Source organism: Eubalaena glacialis, chromosome 8 (genome assembly GCF_028564815.1).
Source record: "Eubalaena glacialis isolate mEubGla1 chromosome 8, mEubGla1.1.hap2.+ XY, whole genome shotgun sequence".
In the NCBI taxonomy this organism is placed as follows: domain Eukaryota; kingdom Metazoa; phylum Chordata; class Mammalia; order Artiodactyla; family Balaenidae; genus Eubalaena; species Eubalaena glacialis.
This window is the reverse complement of record NC_083723.1, coordinates 94076896-94093713: the sequence shown is the minus strand read 5'-3', so window position 1 is coordinate 94093713 and position 16818 is coordinate 94076896.

The following is a 16818-nucleotide window of genomic DNA, read 5'->3' as shown; positions in this document are numbered from 1 at the left end:
CACTTTGATTGGCTCACAATATTCAGTAGCTCCAAGGAGCATAAATCAGAGGCCAGACATCAGGTAATGAAAAGAAAACCCTATGTCTCCAGATGACAATTTCATCTTTTACTTACTGGAACAGTTTTATAAATAAACCTAAATAAGATTAGTAGCTACACTATGAAATTAAAAAAGCAGGAGTTATGTTTTATTCGTAGCTATGTTATCATGGGCAAGTAATTCAAATTTTCCATCACTTAACTTCTTCAGTTGAGGGGTTTCACCTGAGCTCTAATCTTAAACAACTGGAAACTCAAAGCATTATCTGATTTGATTTCTTGGCTTTTGAAAGAAAATATAAATGTCTACAACAGATGATATCTATCTTTGTATCTGAAGGTGTCATAGTGTTTCTCTAAAGTATGTTTCCTCTTCGTTGATATTTTTGTTGTTATTCCTTTCCATTAGTTCTTATTTTAACTTGATTGATATATTTCATCTGCACAGGGCTGCCAAACATGATCGGAAAACAAGGTGTGGGGAAAATAAATATCAGGTACAATATAATGATAGCAGAAATAGCTGTAAAACTTAAGACAAAATGTTGAAACCCAGAAAATAAGAGAATTTGTAAGGCAATATATTTTTATATCATTGGAATGATACAAAATGATAAAGATGAATATAAAAATACTTTCATCTATAAGTTTTATCAATCACTGTAATACTTCCAAATTGGTAATAAACCTTCAACTAGTCATGATTTGTTTATTCCCCCATGTATTCAACAACTCTTGACTAAACTCATATCATGAACAAAACACAAAGCCAGGCACGGTAGATTTCTCTCTTTAGGATGGGAGAGGGGAATAAGAAAAAGAGTAATAATTTTATTCAACACTTAATTTATTCAACCAAATATTTGGGGGGATCTCTTATGTGCCAGGTACCACTCTGGGAGTTGTGAGCCCAGCAGTGAATAAAACAAACCACTTTGCTTCATGGTGGTTATATTCTGTCTGGTACATCAAGAAATGTGAAATTGTTATATTAACAATTAAAATAATTTATATTTCTAATATGATTAGCATTGGAATCATACAATTATTTTATATATGGTCAAATTTTATTATGACTGCTATTATTTTTTTGCTTATTTTTTCCTCAGTATTTTATCTGCTTGAGGACAGTTACTCTCCCACCATGGGCCTAGTGAAGAACCTGGCACATAGTAGAAATTCAGTAAAGTTTGCTAAACAAGTAAAATATTCAGCCTCTATGCACCTCAGTATCTTCAACTATAGAAATAGGGATAATAATAGTATTACCGGTGTTGATATGGTTGTGAAGATTAACAAATACTATCTTTAGAAATCTTCATATGATGCCAGGCATAAGAAGCTCAATTTGTTAATATCATTTAAACTTATATTTTAAAACATTATTGATGATGAACTCGAGGCAAGAGAAAATGTACGTTTAGTGTATCTTTTATCCTATCTCTCACATGTGCTCCAGAGAGGGGAAAAAATACTGTGCCCACCCTCTCCCATCATTCTTAAAAATCTAAGTGTAGCTTTATTCCTGATGGTCAAATTTCTGTTTCATGTTTCCTTCTTTCTATGAGTAAATATATTTATATGATTTGTGCTAAATGCTTTTCTGCATAATGGATAATTGTTTCTAAGGCTAATAATCATGCCAGCTATATTTTTTCTTTAATTAAAAATCTTTCTCCTATATATACTGTAGTGGAATTCTTTAGCTCGTCTCTTCTTGAAAACAAACCACATTTCAGGGGGGCGGGGGAACGTGTTACCCTCAGAATTCATACACGATAAGAAATTCATTCCACAAGTGGAGTAAGACCTTTAAAAGACCTTTATCTGCCTCACAGAATAAATTTGATATGCCTTACAGACCATTATGCCAACTCTCCCTCACTGTGCATACAGATAGAACCATCTCTTAAAAGTGCTAACACTATAATTTCCATTCAGATGATGAAATTGTAATAAAAACAGTTTATTATGCTGCATTTGTATATGATTACATATTAGATTGTAGAAAGTTAACATTTATTTTTATTCTACTACTAATCATTTCTTCAAGATCTAATAAATCCAAGAAGCTTAAAAACATGTTTAAACTAAAAGATCCATTCCATAGGGCAGTATGCGCTGCTGTTGGTGCTGTTGAAACTGTATGAGAGCTCAGCTAAATACTTATATGTCCCTGTGTCACTTTTACACGTTTTCTATATATTTTCCAACGTATTTATTACTAACAATGTTTGGATACAGATCTTGACTCTTTTAAAATGCTATCTGATTCCAATTTATCCAATTTCTTATTCAGTTGTGTCTTTCTGACAAATAAATATTTTCAAGACTTAATAAATAAGAAAGAAATATTATAAGATTAACCCAAGTAGAATTCATATCCTCTGCCTATTAATTTAAGCTATTTGACAAGGGCTGTGAGGTACTTGAATTTGGTGAAATCAGACCTCTGATTAAATAATATGACTCTTTCTGTGATGGGATCTACAAAGACAGTTTGTTAAATCACTATATTTTAGAGCTAAAAAGGGAGAGGAACCATCGTGTTTTGAGATGGTTTTATTTTTAGACATGAAAAAACTGATGCAATTAAGTAACACCTAAAATATTTTGCATAGTTAGGGGAAGACTTGAAATTTGGAACCCAGATGACTTTCCCCTAATTGAAATGGTCTTTATGCTGTTCTTTACCTGATCAAATTGTCTTATTTTTAATTAAGAGTAACATCTAACTTGTTAGAAGATATTTATGTGCCAAATATCTAAAAGTATTGGGCATCCAAAAAGTGATTAAATTGAGAAAAATTACATAAGCTTACAGTCAGAGGAACGTTATATTACGTTGTATGTGCATTAATATCAATGAGAATTCAATACTGAGATCAAATGTACAACATGCTGTCAAATGTTTAATAATTCTTCAGTGTCTAATTAAGTCTAAGAAAGCTGCACTTATGAGTGAGTCATTGTAATTTCATATTAAGTACAATATAATTAACTGGTATAAATAGGATAACACTGAAGAGCCAATGACTTAAGCTGATTGTCTGAAATCAGGTTTCATGCTACCACAGCCTTTTAATATCAACTTAGGCTTCTGTATAAGGCAGAAAGAAAAGAGAAATGCTACATGGTGCCACATGAAGAAGAGCTGGGTATTCATGGGCCTTAAGTGATCAATATCTTTATCAGATCTGTGTAAATGTTGTGGGCAAGTACAATTAAAGAGCAAATACCTGGGTCATCTGGCTAAGCCCAATTTCAGCTCCAGAAGCAGGTCATTTCACGGCGGGCACTTGTTAGGGAGCATCGGAAACAACTGTAGAAGGCAGATGCTTTCAAGACAATATACAGGTTATGATGCGGACTCTGGAGTCAAAGGACCTGGGTTCAAAATTCCATCCCAATACTGTCTGGTTGTATGATCCTGTACAAGCCACTTGGCCTTTCTATGCACCAGGTTTCCCATTTGTGAAAGAATATTTCTTTTGTAGGGCTATTATGAGTGTTAAAATGAGGTGTACATGTAAAAAATACCTAGAGGAGTGCCTGGCTCATAGTAAGCATTCAATAAGTATTAATAATTCTTATTCGTGGAAGAGCATTTTCCAAGTAGCAGTTAGGCAAGGAAGTTCCTCTTTAAAACCACAAAGATCTGTGCATTTACCTTAGAGGCAAGTCCTTTAGAACTTTACTGATAATTCTAATTTGCACAGGTTCATGAAATATCAATTATGAACAAAATGCAAAAAACAAGAGCAGTTGAAACACAAATGTAAAATTCTATTTGAGGCAAAAAAAAAAAAAACCCCACAAAAGTCAACATATACTCTCTGAATGGAACCATGACCATTTGAAAACAGAGTGGATATGTGTATTTTGTAATTAATTTATCAACAGTGATTTTAGAAAGCAACCCAATTGTTGTGAAGCATAGAGTGGAGCTATAAAAGCCAACAACATGAAACAGGAAGGCTGAAAGGAGGTCGAGACCAGGACCAGAGAAGCAGCACTGGCCACTTCTGGGAAGGGTTCACTATTTCTCAGGGGGGAGGGGATTACAGAACTAAAAGCAGTAGAACCATGGGCATGTATTTATTTTTTTCCAGACAGCATTTATGGAGACATTAACTATTGGTAAAAATATATAATTTATTTTACGGAGCAAAGGAAATTCTTCTCAGTTCACTGTCCTTATAAAATAAAAATTGAGGGACCTCCCTGGTGGCGCAGTGGTTTAGAATCCGCCTGCCAATGCAGGGGACACATGTTCGAGCCCTGGTCTGGGAAGATCCCACATGCCACAGAGCAGCTAAGCCCGTGCACCACAACTGCTGAGCCTATACTCTGAGCCACAACTACTGAAGCCCGCGAGCCACAACTACTGAAGCCTGCGCGCCTAGGGCTCGTGTTCCACAACAAGAGAAGCCACCACAATGAGAAGCCCGCACACCGCAACGAAGAGTAGACGCCGCTTATCGCAAGTAGAGAAAGTCCGTACACAGCAATGAAGACCCAGTGCAGCCAAAAATAAATGAATAAAAATAAATAAATCTAAAAATTGAAAGAACCTCTTCAGATACTGAATAGGGAAGCTTTCTTACTATTTCCTTCCCAAGGTATGCAGTAACTCTTTTGGTATCCCAAGTGGGTAGATTCTTGGACTTGTTGTCACAGAATACTTCCTGGAAAGGGGCCAGTCCTGTTTGGGTTAATCAGCCCTTTCAACTGTCTTCTGAATAACTCTTACAGGAATCCTTTGTAGAAAAAAGTTCCTGACCTGAAAACACAAAAGTACCCAAACTACATTAAAGGGCATTTCTTAAAATGTCTCCCCTGCTTTCAAATGTAATTAGGCTCATAGTTAACAAGTGTAAATATATCTCCCAGGGATATATGTAAATATATTTTGTACATGTATATATGTAAATATATTTCCTAAGGAAAACTTGATTTCCCTTCCATGGGCATCTCTTTCAGAGCTTTTGCTCAAAGATATTCCCAGACAGTGGAGGATCATACTTTGGTCAAGGATATTTCAGTAGCTGAGATACAGTTTGGAATAACTAAACCTTTAAACAAGCTTCTAGGTTTCCTAAGTTTTTTTAATCACATGTAGCATCTCCGAACAGAAACAGCCAGAGTTCACTAAATGAGGTTGTTTACTGACAATTATGCAACTGGGGTTTAATATCCTGTCTGAAATTCTAAGGTAGAGTCTTTGCCTTCTGATAGAGTTACATATTATAACAATATCCAGAGAATTCTTTAAGTAACTCAAATTTGGGGGAGGGACAACATAGCAGATAAGATTGACTGAACCCTGGAATGAAATCTGTGTTCCTTTTAGTATACAATAAATTATATATGTGTTATATATATTGCATGCATGTGTGTGCATGTTTATACATATATACATACGCATGTGTGTATATATTGTACACATATATAAAAACTAGAGAAATAAATTTTATTTCTGATATGATATGGATTCCTTATCTTTCAAACTTAACCTAATCCTTACCTACTATGATAATGTTCTTCCATATGTATCAAGGATTATTTTCTTTATTCACAATCGTTAATATTTGTAAAATTATCTCAGTCCCTTCTGTTGCCATTGTTGACAATTTACTTATGGCACCCATTCTTTTACAGGTTGATTTCTATGATAGTTTATTCCTTCCCATCTGTACTGGATTATGTCTGTTGTGTTCATTTAATGCTTCAGGAGTGGTGTTTCTTTTTTTCTACAGTTAGGAGAAAAGGTGATCTGTTTTATATCTGTATTACGTCTCTCATCTACAGTGTTCTCTCTACCATACTGAGGCATGGGGAGGATTATTTTGTACTCTCTTGGGCTGAAAAGTAACTTTCTTTTTGAGGTGGAAGTTGAAAACTGATTCCTCCTTTGTGCCGCACTATGACACTCCTGTGTGATGCTGTTAAACACTCTCCTTGGTTGCTGGAGCTCAGAGGACAGCCTTTTGACCATCCCATGCCTACTATTGGGTGGAATAGACATTCACAGACATTACCCCATTTTATCCCCACAAGAGGCATGCACAGCAAGAAACGCATTCAGCTAGATTAAATCAGTTGCCTGAGGTCACATATCTAGTAAATTGCAGAGCCAGGACTCAAAAAAGGTCCTTTGACTTTAAATCCCTTGGTCCTTCCATTATACCATATTGCTCTTTATTGAGTTAGTAATTCACCATGATACATGCATTGTCGTAGAAATAAAATGGAGAATAGTTGTTTACATGTTTTGTTTTTGAAAATAAAGATGGCCTACTTTGTCTGATGCTGATTAAAAACCAACAAAATTTTACAAACTGTAGACACTCAGCTGCTTAACTCTGATCAGTTCCTTAATATAGCATAGTGGAATGATTTAAATATCTTTATCTTGAACAAACAGAGTTAGACTATATGGCAAGGTAATAGTGTAGGGGGTGCAGCAGGGTTGAAAGTGTTAGTGTTTTTAAAATGCTTTAATTATCAATTTAAAAACACTTTAAAAATAAAAATGGCATCGCTAATTTATGATTTATAGTTCAGTAAACTTTTAAAATTTATTTTATTGAACTGAAATACCCTTCTATCCTCCTCTTGTAAATAAAGTTTATAATAAAGTCCTTTGAATAAAATGTTACTCAGGAGGAGAATCAACTATTCTTTAAATTGATCATTGTTTTTCTGCTTTGTAGAAAACACCATTGCTGCTGAATAGGCAGACGGAACCTGACTTTTACTTCTAATTAATTTTTGTATATTTGTTACAGTTAGTATTTTTATTGAAACAATATACATGATCAAGTAGCAGACCCCGAGATCATAACTCTTAACAACTGACTACAAAATGCAGGCCTACAAAATGCAGAATTCCTACCTCTTCCTATAGAAAGCCATTTTTTCCTTCTCTTTCCCTCTCTCCCTCTCCTTAAGTCTCCCCCTTTTCTTCCTCCTTCCTCTCGCCTTCCAGTCTCATTTTCCTTCCTTTCTTCCTTCCCTTCTTTTTTACCAAAAGTTGTATTCATTAGGATCTCTCCGTTAACAAACCCATCTTGCTTTGTGCACTCTCCCGTCTACCACACACACTAGTGAGAACCTGTATTTCCAGAGAGCAGGGCTAATACATTACCTCAGTGGACCATCTAAGCACTTCGTAGCTCTAGCATTCTGGTGGGAAAGTATTTAATATTTGAGCTGTGACTGAGGTTACTGTGTTAGATGTCGGTGCTGCCCTTCACCATACAACATGCAGCCCAAGGCTCCTTGCCGAGTTGCCGAGTTGCCGAGTTGCCGAGTTGCCGAGTTCCCGTCTATGAAAGCCAATAGGATACATTGTGGGAAACACTTTCAGAGAACATTTTCAATTGGGAATAATGTGATAAAGCCTCTTTTTCTCCTTGTGCTATTTCTAATTAGAAACACCAGAGAAAGAATGTTTCTTATCCTGTTCTCTCTCTGTTCAAGTGTGTGCCGAGGGCCAAGAGAGCAGCTGAAAATAAAGGAGAGGCTCTGAGTTCAGAGTGACTGGCAAAGCAGGTCCCTTTCATACCTCCAGTTTGATTAGATCTTTCAAAATATTTGGACCCAACTTCAAGTGAAGACAAATACTGCATCTTGGAAATATCATACTGACATCCCTGATAAAGCTATTTCAAGTCATTAGGAAATTCTGCGTTGTATTCTCTAATCAGAGTGAATTCTGAATTTCAAGTTTGAATGAGGATTATGGAGAACTATGATGCCTTTTCCCCGCTTTTGCTCGGTACACTGTCTGTTTTGGCGTTCTTCATATTGCCATTTTATGAAGAAAGATAATCCTTTTCACATCCCAAAGGCTCTGTTCTTCTTTCTGCTACATGAAAATGACAATGTTGCTTATAAAAGTCTTCTATTTGAAAGCTCAGCTGATGGTCGAAATTCACTTTTTTGTTTCTGGTAAAATTGTTTCCACTTTCTCTGATGGGCTATTTTTACAAGCAGGTGCTGAATTATCCCTCCTTTCTCCCTATCCTGACTAGATCACACTGGGCAGTACCTACATGTAGGCTTTGCCTCTTATGCTCAAGTATTTTATGCTAGCACAAATCAAAAAGTATGACAAATTGCAGAGAGCAATTTGGCATTGTTGTTCCAAACTTAGAACATCCTGCCAATGATATAGCACTTATAGCCTCCTGCTGGCTGACCAGCTATGCGTGATTTCCTTGCCATTTGCTGCCACGATGTTGTGTGCTGATGGAGAATAAGATATACTGATTGGAGGTAGGTCAATTGTTTCATTAGACATATAAATGGCCACACTGAGCTTTGGGACAGATCTATGTATTAGTCATTATAATCATCACCAGCTTCAAGAAAGAAAAAAAAAGACAAATTCTTGCTTTTCTTGCATTGCAGTGACAGGGTCCCCTTCGTCTGAGATCCCATAAGTTTTATTCAAACATTATTTGATTCATTCTTGTAATACTCTCTCAAGGTCAAGGGTAAGCATTGCCAACTTTATTTTACAAGACATGGGTTTTTGGCAAGGAAGAGGTTTGGCACACAGAGGGATTATGCCAGGTCCTGTTAGAAACATAGCTGGGGATGTCTCAATGCGGGCAATGTTATTCTGTCATTAAAACTTTTCACCAGGAAGGTATGCAGGTTTTAATGACTGATATGGATGAAACTATGACTTTATATCAAATGAACAAATACATACTCTTTGCCTATTATGTACAAGGTTCTGTACTAAATCATGTTCTGATGATTTTATTTCCAAGCATAGGAGGCGGCTAGCATTTTACTGTTTGCGTTTGCAGTTAAGCATTTTCTCTGTATGGCTTTATTTGAGCAATGATTTCATAGCTTGTGTTTTTCCTCCCTTTGGGATCATTGACAGTATTTCATTTAGGTTTCTTAAACAAAAATGGTATTTTAAAGAAAATATAGTTCTTATACATTAGTGAAGCTATTAATATCTTACTTGTTTTCAGTTTTCTTCCAATATTGAAAATAAGTAAAGCCTGTTGGGATTCAAGGAAAACATAAATCATGAGACAGTATTCCCCTACACAGTTTTTTGTTTTGTTTTTTTTAATATATATGTTTACCTACTTTTGTTTTTTTTTCTTTTCTTTTTATTAATTAATTAATTAATTTGTTTATTTATTTATTTTTGGCTGTGTTGGGTCTTCATTTCTGTGCGAGGGCTTTCTCTAGTTGTGGCAAGCGGGGGCCACTCTTCATCGCGGTGCGCGGGCCTCTCACTATCGCGGCCTCTCTTGTTGCGGAGCACAGGCTCCAGACGCGCAGGCTCAGCAGTTGTGGCTCACGGGCCCAGTTGCTCCGTGGCATGTGGGATCTTCCCAGACCAGGGCTCGAACCCGTGTCCCCTGCATCGGCAGGCAGATTCTCAACCACTGCGCCACCAGGGAAGCCCCCCTACACAGTTTTTAAAAAAAACATTTTATTTTGAATTAATTTTAGATTAAAAAGAGTTATAAACATAGTACAGAGAGTTCCTGTTTACCCATTACCCAGCTTCCCCTAATGTTAACATCTTACCCAACATTTATCAAGACTAATAACGTAACATAGGTACAGCACTATTAATTCAATCATAGACTTATTTGGATTTCACCAGTTTTTCTATTCCAGGATCAAATCCAAGATTCTACATTGCATTTGTCATGTCTCCTACTCTCCTACAATCTTTGACACTCTCATTCTTTCCTTATTTTTCATGACTTTGATATTTTTGAAGCATTTACAGCCTTTATGAACCTGGAAAATAACACAGTTTATATCTGTGTGATAAATGATGAAATATAGTTATTTTCATAAAGGACTTTTTGTTTAAACTCTTTTCCCCTCTCATCAATTCTTATATTCATCTTCAACTCTATTTGATTCACTTTTATTGTAATAGGTGCGTAAGAAAAATGTTAAGATTAAAAGAAAGGCCAAAATTACACGTAGTCGTGGAATTTTTATACTAGACTTTAGCTTCCAAGATCCCCCTTTAAAAGAGGAAATGGACCCAAGAGAAAGTGACTTGCCCTAGTTACCATGGGTATTTAGTGACAGAGCAGGACTAATTATGGTACCATCTATATTAATACATTACTTCATAGCTAACAAATTGCCCACATAAATATGATTTCCCTTGGTTTTCACAAAAATTCTTTGTTCCTGGAACATACTAGGTGAGCATCTGTCTCAGAGATTTCACTCCAGCTGTTTTCTTTCTAGAATGCTCTTCCCATAGATATCTCTTGGCTAATTTTCTCACCACTTTAAAATACTTGATCCAGTCTCAGATTCTCCTTGACACTTACCCCAACGATGTGCTTGTGTTCAAGCTGTACAGCTCCCACCCATAGCACTCCCAACCTCTATTTCCCTGATTGAATTTTTATGAGGGTATTTCACCTTCTAGGATACTATATGCCTTTCTTATTTATTAAGTTTGGTATCATATTGTCTGTTTACCTGTCTAGTAAGCTCCAAGAAGTCAGAGTTCTTTGTGCATTGATGAATTCAAGGCAACTAGTACAGTGCCAGACATGTAGTGGATGCTCAATAAATATTTTTTATATAATAAATGAAGACATGATATAAGGATAATCAATATATTATAAATTATGTCCAGAGAGTGTAGAGCTTTGCCCACTGTCATACAGCCTGGAATTGGTATATTTTGGAAGAGAATCATTCTTTTCGCTTTAAAATACAGAATGCAGATTGGTCAGTCTCTCTGTAGAACCCAAGAGCAATCAACAGGTGTTAGCATAGATGCTCTCCAGGAAAACAAACCGGGACATAGGGAAGCATATTGTTTTCCTTTCTAAAATCCATGAATAATGTTCTTACCTTTCTTATGTGAGTGCTGATATGTCAGTATCTACACTCTGCTTCCTTCTATGTACTTATATATCCTCTTTAAAGAGAAAATACATGCTTAAACCACACACACATGCACATGCCTACACAGATATTTTTTAAAAACTGAGTGAACACATTCTATGAACATCTCTGTAAAGTGACAAAAGCTTGAATGAAATAATGATAGTAGCAATCATTTCTTGAATATCTAGTATTAATGAGATCATATTGGACATTTTACATATATTATCTAATTTATTGTGTCATACAGTCCATAAATATGGTCAGATAAATACCCTGCTGCTTACAGAGAGTAAATAGCTTGCCCAAGTTCACCCTGGAAGTGACAGAGCCAAGATGCAACCATTAGTCTATCGGGGTGAGAAGCCCACATTAGAGACAATCTATCTTCTCCCTCCTATTTATGCTTGTTTGTCTGTCAAAGGAATCAAACCAATAACAATTCCAATGACAGTCTCTGCACAACATTTGAACATTTTCAAAGGGCTTCTCACATTACAATTCAATTTAATTGTCTCAATAATCCTAGATAGTTCATATATTATCACAGTTTACAAGTTAAAAAAAGATTTATAAAGCGGTTATGAGTTGATAATTTATTCAATAAACTTTTTTGAGTGCTTACTCTATGATAGATTTGCAACTGTTTGAGCCCAAACACTTTCAGCATGAAAGATTTGCCTCACAGGATTTGTTTTCTCTTAGTACAATTTTGGTTCATCAGGTTCTACTTTTTCTTTACTTCCTGTGAATATCATTTTAAGAGAGTGGAGTCCATTCTAATTCAAATACTTAGATATCTGATACACTAGGGAAATAAGGGTGTTTCATAAACTAACACATCATCACCTGGATGAGACATATTTTCACTCTTTACCTAGATTCAGAAAAGACAGAGACTTCCAGGGATTTTCTTGATAGTTCATACCTTCCTTGAACAAGAGGATGTCCAGACAGCTCTCAGTGTGCAACTCTAGGCTTATTTGAATTCATCTAGTTCTTGTCTAGACTCCCTCAGTAGACCTGGCCATCATAGCACTCATTGAATTAAAATGATAGGCACCCTAAATCACAATCAGAGCCAGAGGGAATGGGAAGGCCATGATGTCAGACTAAGTTATGACATTTAGGTTATTTTGTATTAGGCTGAACTCTTAACCAACCTCTGAGCAACTGAAGTACTCACCTGAGACACTTGTCTGTAATCTGATATCGCTTTTGAAGAAAGTAATGAGACACTTGAAAATAAATATGTTTTTAATCATGGTCGAGGAAGTTAGGTGATCAATGAATGGGAGTAAACACAACTTGATGTAACATCTTAGATATATACTTTCAATAATATATTTATATAAAATAATTAGCAATTAAAGTAACCCTCTATTAGTAGAGAAATAGCATAAGAAACAAGAGCAAAGTAAATAATAACATATGTACTTTTGGCTACTTTATGTCCTATAAATGTACAGGGTATTCCATAGCCATTTCAGATTCCACTGAACACTTATTGAGCACCTACTATAGGATAGGCACTGTGGTAAGTGCTGGAGATACAAAGATAAATAAGGCATGATACCCGAACAATACAGTCTGGTATTAGAAATATGTATAAACATATAATGTCTCTACAATGTGGTGAGAAATATAATAAAAATATACACAGGGATCTTTAGAAGCAAATAATCTGGGAGATTATGGAAGCTTTTCTGGGTGAAATGGTCTGAGTTAATTATTTCAGACCCACGCACATTTTCCCTGCCTCTATCTTTCCCAGTTCCTCATAGCTGGATCCACTGATGCTCTTCTCTATTTCTGTTATCTCTGAGTTATTGGTATCATATTAACTATGTTAGGAGTACTTAAGTTGTTCCACCTTATTCCCTGGCATGCTCTTTAAGGCTAAAGCCAACGATATAGAGTTTGACATTATGTATCCCTCCACGTAGACTACATAAGCAAGGAGCCTGTGGCTCCCTCTTGCATTGGGATAAAGTATCCGCATCCTAAATCTTGAACTCTTATATTGAAATGCCCCCACTTGGATAACTGGAAGCCAGAACCCATTTCTTGTCTCTAAGAGACCTTGGTGTAGCCTGCTTTACCAAAGGTGTGTGGTGAAGAGGGAAAGAGAATCAGATTTAGATTAGACAGATATGGATAGGAAGTCTGTCTTTGCCGTCTACTGTCATTCTTTCATTCAGAGATAATTTGTGGAGATCTCAGTAGATTCCAGTTGCTTTGTCAGGAATTGTGAATATTATTATAAAAAGGAGAAAATCCTTGACCCTGAGATTTTATGTTCTAGAAGTGGGGCAATAGAAAGTAATATCAATAATAATATCAATGACAATGATAGTGTATTAGTTTGCTAGGGCTGCCATAACAAAGTGCCACAGAGTGAGTGGCTTAAACAACAGGAATTTATTTCACTGTTTTGGAGGCAAAAGCCCAGGCAGCATTGGTTTCTTCTGAAGGCCTCACTCCTTGGCTTGTAAGTAGTCCGGTGTCTTCTCATGGTCTCATTCCTGTGTATGTCTGTGTCCTAATTTCCTCTTATTATAAGGACACCAGTCATATTAATTTAGGGCCCACCCATATGATCTCATTTTACTTTAGTTACTGCTTTAAAAACCCTATCTCAAATATAGTTACATTCTGAGGTACTGGGGTTTAGGACTTCAACATGTGAGTTTTGTGGGGGACATAGTTCAGCCCATAATAGAGAGTAATAGATGGTGCTGAAGGCAAATTTAGAGTGATATTATAAAGAAATGGTGTGGATTGGCGGGGCGATTCAAATAGCATGGTCAGAGGAGTCCTCTCTGAGGAGATGAGAGTTAAGACCTAAAGCTAGGAATGAACCTGTTGTGTTCTTATCTAAGGGAAGGGTGTGCCAGGCAGAGGAAACTGTAAAGCCCATGAGAGAGAGCACTTACAGTGTTTGGGGACCTGAGAGTGATAGTCAGAAAGTCAGGTAGTGTTAGGAACATGGTGAATCAGGAACAGAATCCTATGAAAATGAGGTCTGTAAGTTGGGTAAGTTTCTAAATTTTACTGTTTGCATTTCTATAGCTATAAAATGCATACAATAGAACCAACCACAGGGAATTGTTGAAAGAGTTAAACTATATAATAATGAACAGTTCTAGCATCTAATTGATGCTCTATTTTAAGAAAGGACTTAAAAAAGAAGCAGCGTTTTCTTTTTTTCACACATCATCCATTACGTTTGAAATTACACTCCAGGACATTCACTACTATAACTAATTCTGACCTCTAGCAAAATGGAGGTGGTTTAGTCACATGTTTTCTATCACCTGACCAGCCTCAATCACTTTACAGCTGCCATCAAAATCTGACAAGCCCATGATCACTGCTCTAAAATACCTTCATTAAAAATATCCTTATCAAATATACTGTCAAAAAATAAGGATTTGATTTGCTGTGTAGTTAACCTCCAATTAGTTTTGGAAAATAAAGTACATTATAATCACTCTTCAACTATTAAAACAATTTGAAATTTGGTAAATTTATACTTATATAAAACAATGCAAGTGTCTTTTTAGATAATTATATCTAATCAATTATAATACAATCTATTTTAAATCCACTAAGATATATTTCAAAATATCAAATATGCTGTTCACTCACTTATGTCACATGTATTAGGAAGTAAAATACAGGATGTAACATTCTCTGCAAATTGAAAATTTATTAACGAGGGTGATAAATTAATGATGTTTTAGAAGATGTAATTTTTGTTTCAAAAGAGAGGGTAGACAGGTTAAACTGGATTCAGATATTTCTTTCTTACAAACTGTGATACCTCAAATTACCCTTTATTTCATTCAATTATGAGGCTTTTTTATTCTAGTGGTGCTTTTCCTTTCTGAAGCAGACTTTAAGGGAACATTCTACACCACACTCAATTGTCAGCATTGCCCCTGGGTTGTTCAGATAAGAGTGATACTCTGAAACATGTTTTGGACTTTCCATGAAAACATAAGATATCTGCAGTGTCATCCACATTGATTTTGTAGTTCTCTGAGAAACGTGTCTACATACAGCGTCAGCATTTCTGAAGCATTTCTTCCTTTCTACAAAATATTGTCCAGGTTTCCAAAAAAGTTCCTTCCAAAAAGTGTGTTGAAGATCTTGTTATATTTTTAAAATCACAGTGACTTGTAAAAAACAGATTTTTAATACATTTTGGTTGGATTAATGAATACATCTCAGAATGTCCCATAATGTGATTTGCAGTGTTACTGTAAAAATGATTTGCAACTAATTTTGAGTTATTTGCTAATGAAAGAATTTTAGAGATTCAGTAATAAAGTAGGACAGGTAATTATAGTAACTATGACTTAAATTTAACTTTAAATTCACTTTGTGAATTTTTACCCCTATTATGTGCACATTCCTCATCCAGTTTTTTTAAGGCTCTAGGTTACATCTAGACCTGGGCCAGACATGGAATATTAGATTTTGTCTTGAGTACCATGTTAATCATTGGGTGGTGCCCTTCTGAAGCCCAAATATTAGGAGGAATAGGAGGTTATTCCCAAGCTCATTAGGGCTATGATGATTAGTTCTGTCTGCCTTGGAGGCTGGAAGGAAGTATTAACATGGCATTTCCCACTCCTGAATTCAAGAATATTTTGTAGTAGATTAAATTTTTCATATTCTACAATTGTTTTACCCTTTGGTGGCACGTCTCCTCTATCACCCAGCACTCTTACATTCACACTCCCTATTTTCTTTTCAAGTTTTGCTCTCAGGAAGGAATAAAAAACTCATTAGTGATACCAATAACAATAATCCTTCTCATTTTGAACATACATTTTCTATCAGGCACTGTGCAAGATGCTTTGCATGCATTCATGAAAAGTAAAATGATTATGGAATAGGAATTATTCCTAATTTATAGAAAAAGCTTAGGTAATTGCATAATCTCAGAGCAATACGTGCCCAGTTCAGAATTCAAGCCCAAGTCTTTCTGACTCCAAAGCCTGTGATCATAACTATTACACTTACCAAGAGAGTTTAATGACGTTGAACCTCAGGACACATGAATATCAATACGGATCAAGGCTATCAGTAGAGAGGTCAATACGAATGATGAGATTTCACTTATTTTCTGGTAAATGAACAGTTATGTTTTGTACAGTTTTTGACATTTCTCCAAAGCCAACCCATACAGAACGGTAGTACTTGGTTAATAGAGTCAAAGGGCTTCGTACATGGAGATACCTTAGGACCCATCCTTTACAACATCCTAATTTTTTAGATGAGGTGATAGGGCTTGGAAAGGGATACAGTGACTTTCCCTGATTCATGAAGACAATTAAAGAATGAAATAAGACTAGTACCCAGGTAGTCTGATTCTAGATCCTGGATACTTGCTACCACCTCAGTTTACTTTTCCTGAGCAGATGTCAAGTAATTCCAGAAAGGAATCCCATGATCAGGGCAGAAGAAAGAACCTAGTATTAAAATTATTCCATGGGTTAAATAAAGAAAAAATAAGACAAAACAAGACTAAGTAGCTTAAAAAGAAGGAAAAAAAGAAGCTTAAAAAGAAGAAAGTAGCTTAAAAAGAAGAAAAAAAAAACCTGCCTGGAGTATTAACAAATGAAAAAATTAACAAATGAAAAAATTTCTTACAGTACTCACCATCTAAAATTACAACATCTTTATTGTATAGAGTTTTAGTATTTACTCATTGGATAACAGATAACATTTTAAAGAAAGAAACAATATAAATTATATCCCTCTTCTCAAGAATAGACCTAATATAATTGCTTCAGGTGTCTCTTCACTTTGCGTAGCGGATATCCTAAAAGTTGATTGTGATATGATTTGAGAT